This window comes from Acartia tonsa, chromosome 12, assembly GCF_053477335.1.
Source record: "Acartia tonsa isolate MP-2025a chromosome 12, ASM5347733v1, whole genome shotgun sequence".
In the NCBI taxonomy this organism is placed as follows: Eukaryota; Metazoa; Arthropoda; class Copepoda; order Calanoida; family Acartiidae; genus Acartia; species Acartia tonsa.
In genome coordinates, this window is record NC_137271.1 from 6,819,757 (window position 1) to 6,828,225 (window position 8,469).

An 8,469-nucleotide genomic window follows, 5' to 3' on the forward strand; every position below is an offset into this window, starting at 1 on the left:
GTCAAAACATACCATCATGACTAGCATGGCACAATGTTGCACCAATTTTGCTAAACTAATGAACCAATGAATTTCTACTTCACGACTTTTTAACAAGAGAACAAGTAGTGCTTACAAGTGAGTGAAAAAAAATTATGAGCATAGCAGAAAAATATTAAATAAAAGATAAATGCTTTCATAAAAAAGTAGTAAGGATATTTTCACTTTTCAATTTTAGGAAAGATTTATATAGGCCCCAGGTTAGTTTTAGGCTATTTTATTTCTTAACTAAATTATTGAAAAGGTTTCAGGCTATTTTACAAACATTAATCTCACCCTTTCGAATACAGAGCTCCTAAACGCTAAGGACGAAGATACTAGTGAAGTAATAAATGAGTAAAAGTTTTATTATACTGCTGCTTTGTCAGACGCGTAATATGCCAAATTGACAAGGAAAACTAAAGGGTTGTTTATCTTATAATGTTACTTGACCTAATATCTTGTTTGCAAGAAAAAATAATCAACCTTTTGATTGTTTACCTTTATCTGATAACCCTAATTTTGAATTATAAGAATTGTGACACAACTGAACCAAGATATTTTAGTGTAAATGGAGAAAGTCTCTCAAAAATCAGACATGTGACGTCATAAAATTTTTTTTTATACATTTTCTTTAAAAATATACAATAAATGGCTTTTTTTACCATTGAAAACCAATTTATATCCTGTAGAAAAACAATAGCAAAATGTTTGCACATTGAAGTAAACACTAGATGTAATTGGAAAGCATGCCTAATAAGGCAGAGATGCATGGGTAGAACAATGGACAATAAATGAAATTTCCTTTTTTTTGGGGGGGGGGGTCCGGGGGGTTGTCTAGGATATAGTTGGCTAAAAATAGCGATAAAGAAATAGAAGAAATAAAAAAAGCCTGATTATTTTATAGCATTTTTTGGAAGAACGGGGAGGGGTGTTTACGGTCAAAGATATTGGGTTGTGGCAATAGACGATAAATCTATCTAATTTACCTTTAAATAGTAAATATTTGGAAAGAAAGGGTGGAAAACCCACTATTTTTTTGGCAGATAAATTTGTTATGCATAAGATAAAACATATTTCTTTTTATCTCTTGTTTGTCTAAAGTGTTTAGTTATGATCGTATATTCATAAATGTTATGTATAAATACTGTGGCATTTTATAGGGATTTAAAGTGATAAGACAAAGGCCAATTACAATTTGTGGTTGAATCGTTTGGACACTCAACTTAATGAATCCATAAATTAAATTTAGTAAGAGTCCCCAAAGTTGTTAAGCCAACGAATATGAAACGTTATTATAAGACTTTGGGGACTAGTTAATAAACAGTCCATTGTCCCCTCGCTAGCTGGGTATTATATGCCAATTATCCATAAACTTTTAATTTACTGAATATTTCATATAAGATTATCTTTTAATTTCAGGTCTTTAAAAAAACTGTATAACATTTTACTGTTTTTCTCATTACAAATTAGATAATATTAATGCTGAACTGCTTATGAACAAAATCATCCTTGTTCAGCTAAAGTGTTTAACTATGTTGGTGTATGATTATGAAATCTTGACATGCTAAATACCTATTTAAACAATGGATATAGGATATAGGTGGATATATTGCCAGGGGAAAAATTATCTTTAATTTAGCTTGCTATTATGGACCTAATTTATTGGTCGGTTCGTTCGTTTAGTAGAATGGGGCCTGGGGTTAAGGGGGTGGACGGGTGTGTCGTTATTTTAGCCAGTATTACTTTATCAGAATACATGAAAATCTGGTGCAATATCCAAGTAATAATCTATCGATTATTAAAACATTATTCCTAACGGCGGAGTTTATTTAAAACTGTAGAAATTTCTGTAAACAGCACAGTTTTTGTGTTTTGATGGATTATGGAATTTTTCAAACTAAAGAAGGGGGTGGGCTGTCCCTCCCCATTTATCAATTAATGAACATGAAGTAAAAAACATTTTGTGGAGGGTGGGGGAAACTGACCTAACCCAACATATTTTTTTCCTAAAAACTTGCTTAGACTTAAATTAATATTTTCTGAAAAGGAGAACCATAATGGTCCAGCACAAACATATCATTTCGAACGTGATATAAAAGAAACTTATGACGGTAATGCTATTCTGATAATGTTTAACAGACTAGAAGATTGATGTTTACGCCTGTAATAAATGAGTATCCTATAACAACGGAAACCATACGAATCCGGATAAAGGCTTGGAATCAGAATTCTATAAACTAAAGTAGCGGGATATTCTTGTGTTTGTCTATGTATTACTAGCTCTCTTAAACTCTTAAATTTAGCAGACAAATATTAAAGTTTTTGTTGGCTATTTGTTATATGAAGATAATCCTATTATGTAAAGGAGTAAATTTTTTGTTGTCTGTAGGTTAAAATTTCAATAATTACTGAACTCCTCATTTTAGTAGAGCGGTTAGCTTTAGACTATTTTATTATATATTTGAGTCCTAGGATGGTTTATAGCAATTTTTTGCCCTCTTTAATAGCTTTGAATATGGTCCCTAAATACTAGGGGTGCCATCGCTAGTTAAATTCTATTTTATCTAATATGTACTTAAATTCATTTCTTAAAATCAGTGCTATAAGTTATATGTTGTTATTACTAGGGTTTATCAGTTTGTACGTCTAATTGTATATACGCCCATGTCTAAAAGATCATTAAAATAAATACCGAAAGTTTAACCTAATACATATCTACAAAAAAAGTCTACATATACATTTTGGTTATAATTCCGCATTTTAATGTTTAAAACATTATCTAAAAATCGTTTGTTCGAAGCTTATCTACAAGTCATGTTTTAAGTGCATATGTCCATTTTACCAAGTTTCTGTCTTTAAATTTATGAATTAGAACTTAGAAGCAGGCATTGATAAAATCATATTTGTTATACGACCGTAAAATATCTTTACCTCTCTTATCTTATCATGCGAAGAAAAAGTTTTTTTTAGATTTGTCCATTAGGATATCTCTTACCACTGAACCAATTGATAAAGCTTCACATAGGTCCGAGGATCTTTGGGATATTAACATCATATAAAGATAGCATTACTCAATTTTCTATAAATACTGTGTAATAATTTACTGTAATCATTTCATATCATTGATCTGCTATTTATAAATATAACTATCCCTGTTAATCATTAAAAAATCAAACCTTAAAATATTTGTTTTTAATTGCAATGATTTGTTAAAAATTTGAACTAACAAAAAACGTAAAATTCGTTCTTTGTTTTATTTTTGTCACATTAGTTCGGTTAGTTGCCTTCATTTCGGTAATGGAACATCAATCCCCCCCTCCTTGGTTTTAGTCAGGGATCTTAAGGGATAAGACGCTATATTGATAAACAACCCAAATTATGAAAAATAAGATTTACCCTTCTGGAATCTGTAGATCAAAATTATCAGTGAAATTTTGATTCTGCTAGTTTATACAAATCAATCAATATTTCAAAAAAGTCTCCAAATTGCTTATAATACTTTGGGTACCAGTAACATCTAAATTACAATGTCCCCTCTTTAGTAGCTAATAGGGGGGAGGGAATATTTTTTCACTCGAAAAAAAAGTAATTTTGTAAAATTATTCCCAATTAGAAATGAGGCTAAATTAGTATCAAATTATAAAATTAGATAATCCATCTGCCTAATAAATGCCTAATTAGAAAACCTTTGATATTAGTTTCTTTTAAAACTATGGTTTTTGAGCAGGTATTGTAAACAAATCACATAATAGAAAACTACTTTTTAGAATGCTTAATTATTAAAGTCTGTACATCTTTTTGTATGACAGTCAGACAATTTCCAAAAGATTGTTTTGAAATATGAATGCATTATTTGCTCAATATTTATCATTATAAGCAGTGGCGTGCAAATTTTTCACACCCCTGTATTACCTTTACACCCCCATTTGCCCTTTTGGAAGGTTTATCAGTGTGGTGTAGCCTCTTGTTAATGGTTTTGTAGAGGGGTGTAGGGGGTGAACTGAACATCCAGAATGGGGTTGTATCAATCCCCCCCCCCCCCCAACCCCTTCTGCAAACCTCTTATTAGAAGAATTATTTCGTTTATTGAGCATTGGATAAAAGTGGTTAAGGCTGACATTAAACTGACTTGTTTATGATAAAAATCATTAATAACAAATAAAACCAAATTATAGACTGTCCTTTGATGCCCTTGAAATGTTAAAGCCTAGAATCACCTGTCTTACATAACATATTTTACCATGGAAAATTATGAGAAATATGGAATTTAAGTAAAAGATCTTACACACAGTTTGTCAGTTTATTGTATGGATTATTTTATCATTCTTTTAGGTAGTTTCAGGCTAGTTTTTAGATTAAACCCTTACTTCATTAACTAAGATCTTTTTTTTTCTATGTTAACTATTACAGCATGCTTTTATGCAGCTATTTTTGTTACTCTTCCAAAATTATATATTAATATTACAGGAATCATTATACAAAGTTTTACGTTTATAGTACAATTCTAAAATTAAATTGAAAATATCAAAGTTTCCGCCGGATATCAATCGGTTTTGAAGCCATACTGGAAATTATCCGGTGTATCAGAACCAGTTTTCAGCCATACCATTACAATATTTCATTTTGATATCTACGGAGAGCTGTCTATAATACGAGGCGATAAATAGCTATTTTAAAATCTATTTTAAAAAATATTAAACCCCCATTTTAAAGAAAAAAATAACCATTGTATAACCCATGACTCAGAAGCCACTATGATAATGATATATAGACAACACATAATTATTAAAATTAAGTATTCATAACTTCCACCCCACCCCTTTAAAACGCCCTTCCTTCCAAAAAAAAACCGCTATTTTAAAAATCAAGATTTTTTTTATTTCTCGAATTTGTTATATTTGAAATTTTATCCTATATCAATTACTATTATCAAAACATTGCAATTGGACTAAATTTTATATGATGACTTCTTTATAGATAAGCAACTTTAAAGCGTAGCAACTTGATAGAGAATAAATAACGAATTTTTATTGAATGTTAAAAAAATTTCGCCACCAAACATTAATATAATGTAACTGGCTACAGTTGCGTGAAAAAATAAGGCGGTGAATGCTCTCCATCCCCAGTGACTACCCATCTTTTCTACACTCTCCAAAAACAGAAAACAGATTTCAAGTAATCCCCCCCCCCCCCTCCTGAAAGTTTAGATGTCATTTTACCAATCAAAAGACGCTTCTTTCAATATGGATTATGTTGTTATACTTAGTTAAAGCTTTTTAGTGAAGTAATGTATAACCAGAATGGATATAGGATATACGTGGATATATTGACAGGGGAAAATTGTCGTCAACTTAGCTTGCTAATATGGACCTTATTTATTGGTCAGTTCGTTCATCTAGTAGGAGGGTTAGGGATGGGGTATATAAGGTTGTTGGGAGATTTAGTTATTTTAGCCAGTTGCTAGCATCACTTTATCAGATTACATTAAAATCTGGTGCAATATCCATGCAATAATATATTGATTAAAACAAGAAAATGAACTACTATTTACAATGTATGTCAACATAATACCATAAAGTTCAACAGATTAATTTCAAGAAAATATTTAAGCATTTTTACAGAAAAAAAATCATGTTTTTATATACATCTAATGAACCATTAAATTTGATTTGAAAATTTTTCAGAATTTTTCATTAACAATGAACAAAAAATATAATCAAGGATAATTTTGTAGCAAGCCAGCAGCGCATCAATCTAGGACGTCCAAGCTTTTTATTTTTAGGGGTATATCACTTTTGAGGAGGGTAGAATAACAAATTTTTTCCTCCTTGCATTTGACCGAGTTTTAAGTATGTGGTTAAGTTTTATTATTTAATTGTTACAATTTTATTGGGGGGTGTGAAACTTTAATTTAAAGTCTATAAATTTCAGTGACTTATAAACTAACCAAAAATATAAAATAATAGCATAACAATCGATTTATAAATAATCATGAATAATTACTTGGATGTTGCACCAGATTTTCATATCTATAATACAAAGTAGCTTGAAGTCTGTCCGTCTATCTGTCCCTTAAGATCTCGGTAACCACTGAACCGATTGGATTCTACTCTTCAGGGAATATACCTACTGGTCTTGTGGTGGTTTTAGGCTATTATCCTGGGGGATGGGACACCCACAACCACCCCAAAAACACAAAATACCCCCACCCCATTTTTCCCCCCGAAAATTTCGAAATCGAATCCAATTTTTAATTTTAAAAATTTTTTTTAATTACCTCTTGGGGCAAAGCTCCTAGAGACTAGTGGCGAAGCTGCTAGTTCTCTAATAAATTGATACTCACAGCTGAGATAGATTACAAGAGAAATAAGGTACAACTTTTATTTCTTATTTGTCGTCTTTGTGTCTGTCCTTTCTTTAAGTTTTTGTTTTTCAAAATTCTAAAGTATTTTAAAAACCTCTCTGACTCTCATAAATATTTAATTATTTAGTTCGACATAATTTATATAAAATAAATAGTAACTCAAACAAAACAACCAATGTTTTTTTTGCTGACAGAAAAGTTGAAAGTAAGCAAGCTATATCATTATTTTTATCATAAATGAGACAAAACACATTGTATTTCTGCATTTTTTATAGCATGTTCTAATTGTTATCAATAAATCTATAAAATATCTATTATATAAAGTAGTAAGGTTTTTTCTTTGAAGCCTAAGATCTCAATAACTACTTATCAGATTGGGTTCTCTATTTTAGTAAAGCTTCACATACACCCTTAGATGGTTTAAGGCCATTCTATTTTAGACTTGAGTCTTGAAAGTGTTTTAACTATTTTAATAACCCCTCTCTACTACCTTGAATATAGACCTTCTAGATGATAGGGGCGTTGTCGTTGTATTGAAAAGTAGTAAGGCTTTAAAAGTGTAAAGCAAAATATTAAGAATATGGTAGGTTCTATAAGATTATGCTATTCAGGAAAGCTTTATGTGTGTATATGGATGGTTTTAGGCTAAGTTTTGTTCACTAATGTTATCAAGCAAAGGATCCACTGGCTAGAGACGAAACTACTATAAAAACAGCTTTTAAAACCCTGTTAATCTAAAGATAATTTGAAAAGTGATCATAATTGAGACAGAATGTATTTTTTAAGCTGCTTTACATAAACAGCGGAGATATTAGGGTGAAACTTTTACTGCCTGGTATGTGAGGCGTAAAATGTGTGTCTAGCTGCCAAATAGTCGGTTATGCCGTTTGACTTGACGTTAAACCAGTACAGCAAAAATACTGGCAATTTACCTTCAATTATAAAGTGGACCTTATGCTTCTTAGCTTATTTTTAGGTTTGGTTGGGTTAAATTAAGGACAAGAAAGTCCCACAATGCTAGTGCTAATTCCTAGGTCTAAAATTATTGTTCACTCATTAAAAATTTCTTCTAGCCCCTGCAGGGAACTTTGATCCTCCGAGACTATTCTTAACATTGTTATTTCTAACCTAACCTCAAAAAATTATGTATTGACGGTTTCGACTAATCGCCTCTGAAGGGGAGTTTCGTCTTATTTTCACAGTAGCTTTTGAAGGATTATCTAAGGTTAGGTTAAAGTTAATGAGTACCCCACAGGGTTTGAGGGACTAGAGATAGGAGAAAAGCTATTGTGAAAATACGACGAAACGCCCCTTTCCGACAATAACTAGTTTTTTTTTATAACTTTAGGTTTAGAAATAAAAACACATCTTTTTCATATTAATTATTAGTTATCATGCTACTCAATTTTAAAAAGCTTTCATAACAGCAGAAACTGCAAATAATTGCTAATGTGATATTTTCAGAGTAATCTATTTGCTGCAACAAAAAAATTGCGGGAGTGAAGGAATGGAACACAGTAATAGTGTCTGACTGATTATGACGTAACAAAAAAAATTAGCCAATGAGAGGCCACTATAAATTTTACCATTGGTCAATAACGGCCTCTCATTGGCTAATTTTTTTTGTTACGTCATAATCAGTCAGACACTATTACTGTGTTCGAAGGAATGGCTTGTGTCTAAGGGACGATATAAATTACTAGCGGCTGCGCCCCAAGCATCTTGGGTCTCTATATTCGAGGGGAAATATGGAAGGGCAGAAAATAGCCTAAAACTATACCTGTACTTATTTATCAAAATAAAATAGCCGAAAACCATCTCAGGATTTATACGAAGCTTCACTGAAAAAGAGAACCATATCAGTTCAGCTGTTGGCGAAATCCTTCGATACAGACAAAAAACAAGCTTACTACTACTTTATAAAACAGGATGATCAACAAATAACAAAAAATTTGTTTTTTTTATAAACAAATAGTAGAACAGGACAGACAGAGACATTACCTCTTGGGGCAAATCTCTAGAGGCTAGGGACGAAGCCACTAGTATGTATATACTGCATAAACTAGTTAAAACCGAAAATAATA